Source organism: Calliopsis andreniformis, unplaced genomic scaffold, assembly GCF_051401765.1.
Source record: "Calliopsis andreniformis isolate RMS-2024a unplaced genomic scaffold, iyCalAndr_principal scaffold0106, whole genome shotgun sequence".
NCBI lineage: Eukaryota > Metazoa > Arthropoda > Insecta > Hymenoptera > Andrenidae > Calliopsis > Calliopsis andreniformis.
In genome coordinates, this window is record NW_027480515.1 from 469320 (window position 1) to 476462 (window position 7143).

A 7143-nucleotide genomic window follows, 5' to 3' on the forward strand; every position below is an offset into this window, starting at 1 on the left:
GGGTTGTGGATTGAGGATTGAGGATTGAAGATTGAGGATTGGGGATTGAGGATTGACGATTGAGGATTGAGTATTGACGATCGAGAATTGAGGATTGAGGATTGAAGATTGAGTATTGAGGATTGAAGATTGAGGATTGAGTGTTGAGGATTGAGGATTAAGGACTGAGGATTGAGGATGATGGCTGAGGTTTGAGGTTTGATGTTTGAGTATTGAATCCTGAGAATTCGGGATGTTCTATTGAGGATTGAGGATTGAGGATTGATGATTAAGGATTGAAGATTGAGTACTGTTGATTGAAGATTGAGGTTTGAGGATTGAGGATTGGGGATTGAGGATTGAAGATTGAGGATTGGGGATTGAGGATTGAGGATGATGGCTGAAGTTTGAGGTTTGATGTTTGAGTATTGAATCCTGAGAATTCGGGATGTTCTATTGAGGATTGAGGATTGAGGCCTGAGGATTGAGGATTGAGGATTGAGCATTGAGGATTGAAGATTGGGGACTGGGGATTGAGGATTGAAGATTGAGGATTAAGGATTGAGGATTGGGGATAGGGGATCTAGGATTGGAGATTGATTATTGAGGATTGAAGATTGAGGGATGAGGGTTGAGGATTGAGAATTGAGAATTGAGGATGAGGACTGAGGGTTGAGGATTGAGGTTTGAGGTACGAGGATCGAGGATTGAGGATTGAGGATTGAGGACTGAGGATTGACGATTGAGTATTGAAGATTGAGGATTGATGACTGAGGATTGAGGATTGATTATTGATGATTGCGCATTGAGTATTGAAAATTGAGTATTCAGGATTGAATATTGAGGATTGTGGATTGAGGATTGAGGTTTGAAGATTGAGTATTGAGGATTGAAGATTGAGGACTGAGGATTGGCGATTGAGGATTGAGGATTGAGGTTTGATAATTGACGATGAGGGCTGAGGGTTGAGGATTGAGGTTTGAGGTCTGAGGACTGAGGATTGAGGATTGAGAATTGAGGATTGAGGATTGAGGATTGAAGATTGAGGATTGGGTATTGGGGATTGAAGAATGAGGATTGAGGATTGAGGATTCAGGATTGAGGACTCAGAATTGAGGTTTGAGGACTGAGGATTCAGGATTGAAGATTGAGTATTGAGGATTGAAGATTGAGTATTGAGGATTGAAAAATTGAGGATTAAGGATTGAGGATTGGGGATTGAGGATCTAGGATTGGAAATTGATTATTGAGGATTGAAGATTGAGGATTGATGATTGAGGATTGAGGATTGAGGATTGAGGATTGAGGATGAGGGCTGAAGGTTGAGGGTTGAGGTTTTAGGACTGAGGACTGAGGACTGAGGATTGAGAATTGAGGATTGAGGATTAAGGATTGAAGATAGAGGATTGGGTATTGAGGATTGAAGAATGAGGATGGAGGATTGAGGATTGATGATTGGGGATTGAAGATTGAGTATTGGGGATTGAAGCTTGAGTATTGATGACTGAAGATTGAGGATTGAGTATTGAGGCTTGAGGGTTGAGGACGAGGACTGACGGTTGAGGATTGAGGTTTGAGGATTGAGGTTTGAGGACTGAGGACTGAGGATAGAGTATTGAGGATGGAGCATTGAGGATTGAAGATTGAGGACTGGGTATTGAGGATTGAAGATTGAGGATTAAGGATTGAGGATTGGGGATTGAGGATATAGGATTGATTACTGATTACTGAGGATTGAAGATTGAGGATTGAGGATTGAGGATTGAGAATTGAGAATTGAGGATAAGGGCTGAGGGTTTAGGATTGAGGTTTGAGGAATGAGGATTGAGTATTGAGGATTGAGGATTGAAGATTGAGTATTGATGATTGAAGATTGAGGATTGAGGATTGAGTGTTGAGGATTGAGGACGAGGACTGACGGTTGAGGATTGTGGTTTGAGGATTGAGGATTGAGGGTTGAGCATTGAGGATGAGGACTGAGGTTTGAGGATTGATGTTTGAGGAATGAGGATTGAGGATTGAGGATTGAGGATTGAGGATTGAGGATTGAGTATTGAAGGTCGAGTATTGATGACTGAGGATTGAGGATTGCGGATTAACGGTTGAGGATTGAGGATTGAGGGTTGAAGGTTGAGGATTGAAGGTTGAGGATTGACGATTGAGGATTGAGCATTGAGGATGATGGCTGAGGTTTGAGGTTTGAGGTTTGAGTATTGAATCCTGAGAATTCAGGATGTTCTATTGAGTATTGAGAATTGAGGATTGATGGTTTAGTATTGAGGATTCAGGATTGAGGATTGAGGATTAAGTATTGAAGATTGAGGATTGATGATTGAGGATTTAGGATTGAGTATTGAGGATTGAAGATTGAGGATTGAAAATTGAGTATTGAGGATTGAAGGTGGAGGACTGAGGAATAAGGGTTGAGGATTGATGATGAGGGCTGAGGGTTGAGGATTGAGGTTTGAGGAGTGAGGACCGACGATTGAGGATTGAGAATTGAGGATTGAGGATTGAGGATTGAAGATTGAGAATTGGGTATTGAGGATTGAACAATGAGGATTGAGGTCTGAGGATTGAGGATTGAGGATTGAATATTGAGTATTGAGGATTGAAGATTGAGGATTGAGGATTGAGGATTGAGGATTGAGGATTGAGGATTGAGGATTGAAGATTGAGGATTGGGGACTGAGTGTAGAGGGTTGAGTGATGAGAATTGATGTTTGTGAATAGAGGGTTCAAGATTGCAGATTGAGTATTGAGTATTGAAAACTGTGATTTGAGGATATTATATTGAGGATTCACGGTTGACAACTGATTGTTGAGGACTGAGGGCTGAAGATTGAGGATTCAGGATTGAGGATTCAGGATTGTGGACGAGGACTGAGGGTTGAGTATTGATGTTTGAAGTCTGAGGATTGAGGATTGAGGATTGAGAATTGGGGATTGGGGATTGAGGATTGAAGATTGAGGATTTGGTATTGAGGATTGAAGAATGAGGATTGAGGATTGTGGATTGAGGATTGAGGATTGAAGATTGAGTATTGAGGATTGAAGATTGACGATTGAGGAAGGTGGATTGAAGATTGAGCATTGAACATTGAGGACTGAGTGTTGAGGGTTCAGTGATGAGAATTGATGTTTGTGGATAGAGGTTTGAAGACTGCAGATTGAGTATTGAGTATTGAAAACTGTGAATTGAGGATATTCTATTGAGGATTGAGGATTGTCAAATGATTGTTGATGACTGAGGGCTGAAGATTGAGGATTCAGGATTGAGGATTCACAATTGAGGTTTGAGGACTGAGGATTGAGGATTGAAGATTGATTATTAAGGATTGAGTATTGAGAATTGAGGATTGAGGACTGAGGATTGAAGATTGAGGATTGGGTATTGGGGATTGAGGATTGAAGATTGAGGATTGGGGATTGAGGATTGACGATTGAGGATTGAGTATTGACGATCGAGAATTAAGGATTGAGGATTGAAGATTGAGTATTGAGGATTGAGGATTGAGGATTGAGGTTTGAGTATTGAGGATTGAGGGTTGAAGGTTGAGTATTGATGATTGAAGATTGAGGATTGGGTATTTAGGGTTGACGAATGATGATTGAGTATTGAGGATTGAGGATTGAGGATTGAGGATTGAGGATTGAGGATTGAGGATTGAGGATTGATGATTGTGTATTGAGGATTGAAGATTGAGGATTGAGGATTGAGGATTGAGGATTGAAGATTGAGGATTGCGGACTGAGTGTTGAGGGTTGAGTGATGAGAATTGATGTTTGTGGATAGTGATTTAAAGATTGCAGATTGAGTATTGAGTACTGAAAACTGTGAATTGATGATATTCTATTGAGGATTGAGAATTGACAACTGATTGTTGAGGACTGAGTGCTGAAGATTGAGGATTCAGGATTGAGGATTCAGGATTGAGGTTTGAGGACTGAGGGTTGAGGATTGAGGATTGAGGATTGAGGATTGACGACTGAGTATTGAAGATTGGGTATTGCGGATTGAACATTGGGGATTGGGTATTGAGGAATGAAGATTGAGGATTGAGGATTGAGGATTGAGGATTGAGGATTGAAAATTGAGTATTGAGGATTGAAGATTGAGGATTGAGGATTGAGGGTTGTGGACTGACGACGAGGACTCAGGGTTGAGTACTGATGTTTGAGGTCTGAGGATTGGGGATTGCTGATTGAGAATTGAGGATTGAGCATTGAGGATTGAAGATTGAGTATTGGGTATTGAGGATAGAAGAATGAGGATTGAGGATTGAGGATTGAGGATTGAGGATTGAGGGTTGAAGATTGAGTATTGGGGATTGAAGATTGAGAATTGAGTATTGAGGATTGAAGATTGAGGATTGAGGATTGAGGATTGAGGATTGAGGATTGAGGTTCGAAGGTTGAGGATTGGGGATTGGGGATTGACGATGGAGTATTGAGGATTGCGGATTGAGGATTGATGATTAAGTATTGAAGATTGAGTACTGTGGATTGAAGATTGAGGTTTGAGGATTGAGGATTGGGGATTGAGGATTGAAGATTGAGGATTGGGGATTGAGGATTGACGATTGAGGATTGAGTATTGAGGATTGAGGATTGATGATTGAGGATTGAGGATTGGGGATAGGGGATCTAGGATTGGAGATTGATTATTGAGGATTGAAGATTGAGGGATGAGGATTGAGGATTGAGAATTGAGAATTGAGGATGAGGACTGAGGGTTGAGGATTGAGGTTTGAGGTACGAGGATTGAGGATTGAGGATTGAGGATTGAGGACTGAGGATTGACGATTGAGTATTGAAGATTGAGGATTGATGACTGAGGATTGAGGATTGAGGATTGGGGATTGAGGATTGAAGATTGAGGATTGGGGATTGAGGATTGATGACTGAGGATTGAGGATTGATGATTGATGATGGCGGATTGAGTATTGAAAATTGAGTATTGAGGATTGAATATTGAGGATTGATGATTGAGGATTGAGGATTGAAGATTGAGTATTGAGGATTGAAGATGAGGACTGAGGGTTGAGGATTGAGGTTTGAGGTACGAGGATTGAGGATTGAGAATTGAGGACAGAGGATTGACGATTGAGTATTGAAGATTGAGGATTGATGACTGAGGATTGAGGATTGATGATTGATGATGGCGGATTGAGTATTGAAAATTGAGTATTGAGGATTGAATATTGAGGATTGATGATTGAGGATTGAGGATTGAAGATTGAGTATTGAGGATTGAAGATGAGGACTGAGGGTTGAGGATTGAGGTTTGAGGTACGAGGATTGAGGATTGAGAATTGAGGACAGAGGATTGACGATTGAGTATTGAAGATTGAGGATTGATGACTGAGGATTGAGGATTGAACATTGAGGACTGAGTGTTGAGGGTTGAGTGATGAGAATTGATGTTTGTGGATAGATATTTGAAGATTGCAGATTGAGCATTGAGTATTGAAAACTGTGAATTGATGATATTCTATTGAGGATTGAGAATTGACAACTGATTGTTGAGGACTGATGGCTGAAGATTGAGGATTCAGGATTGAGAATTCAGAATTGAGGATTGAGGACTGAGGACTGAGGATTGAAGATTGAGTATTGAGGATGGAAGACTGGGGATTAAGGATTGAGGATTGGGGAGTGAGGATCTAGGATTGAAAATTGATTATTGAGGATTGAAGATTGAGAATTGAGAATTGAGGATAAGGACTGAGGGTTGAGGATTGAGGTTTGAGGAATGAGGATTGAGGATTGAGGATTGAGGATTGAAGATTGAGTATTGATGATTGAAGTTTGAGGATTGAGGATTGAGGGTTGAGGATTGAGGACGAGGACCGACAGTAGAGGATTGTGGTTTGCGGATTGAGGGTTGAGGATTGAGAATTGAGGATGAGGACTGAGGTTTGAGGATTGATGACTGAGGATTGAGGATTGAGGATTGATGATTGCGGATTGAGGATTGAAGATTGAGTATTGAGGATTGAATATTGAGGATTGAGGAATGAGTATTGAGGATTGAAGATTGAGTATTGAGGATTGAAGATTGAGGATTGAGGGTTGAGGATTGAGGATTGAGGATTGAGGATTGAGGATTGAAGATTGAGGATTGGGGACTGAGTGTTGAGGGTTGAGTGATGAGAATTAATGTTTGTGGATAGAGATTTGAAGATTGCAGGTTGAGTATCGAGTATTCAAAACTGTGAATTGAGGATATTCTATTGAGGATTGAGGATTGACAATTGATTGTCGAGGACTGAGGGCTGAAGATTGAGGATTCAGGATTGAGGATTCAGAATTGAGGTTTGAGGACTGAGGATTCACCATTGAAGATTGAGTATTGAGGATTGAAGGTTGAGGATTGAGGATTGAGGATGGAGGATTGAGGAGAGAGGACTGAGTGTTGAGGATTGAGTGTTGAGAATTGATGTTTGAGGGTTGATGTTTGATTATTGATTTTTGTGGATTGAGTATTGAACGATGAGAATTCAGGGTATTCTATTGAGTATTGAGAATTGAGGATTGATTGTTGAGTATTGAGGATTGATGGTTGAGGGTTTTGTGTTGAATATTGAGGATTGAGGATTGAGGATTGAGGATTGAGGATTGAGGATTGAGGAATGAAGATTGAGTATTGAGGATTGAAGGTTGAGGATTGAGGGTTGTGGATTGAGGATTGAGGATTGAATATTGAGGATTGGGGATTGAGGATTGACGATTGAGGATTGAGTATTGACGATCGAGAATTGAGGATTGAGGATTGAAGATTGAGTATTGAGGATTGAAGATTGAGGATTGAGTGTTGAGGATTGAGGATTAAGGACTGAGGATTGAGGATGATGGCTGAGGTTTGAGGTTTGATGTTTGAGTATTGAATCCTGAGAATTCGGGATGTTCTATTGAGGATTGAGGATTGAGGATTGATGATTAAGGATTGAAGATTGAGTACTGTTGATTGAAGATTGAGGTTTGAGGATTGAGGATTGGGGATTGAGGATTGAAGATTGAGGATTGGGGATTGAGGATTGAGGATAATGGCTGAAGTTTGAGGTTTGATGTTTGAGTATTGAATCCTGAGAATTCGGGATGTTCTATTGAGGATTGAGGATTGAGGCCTGAGGATTGAGGATTGAGGATTGAGCATTGAGG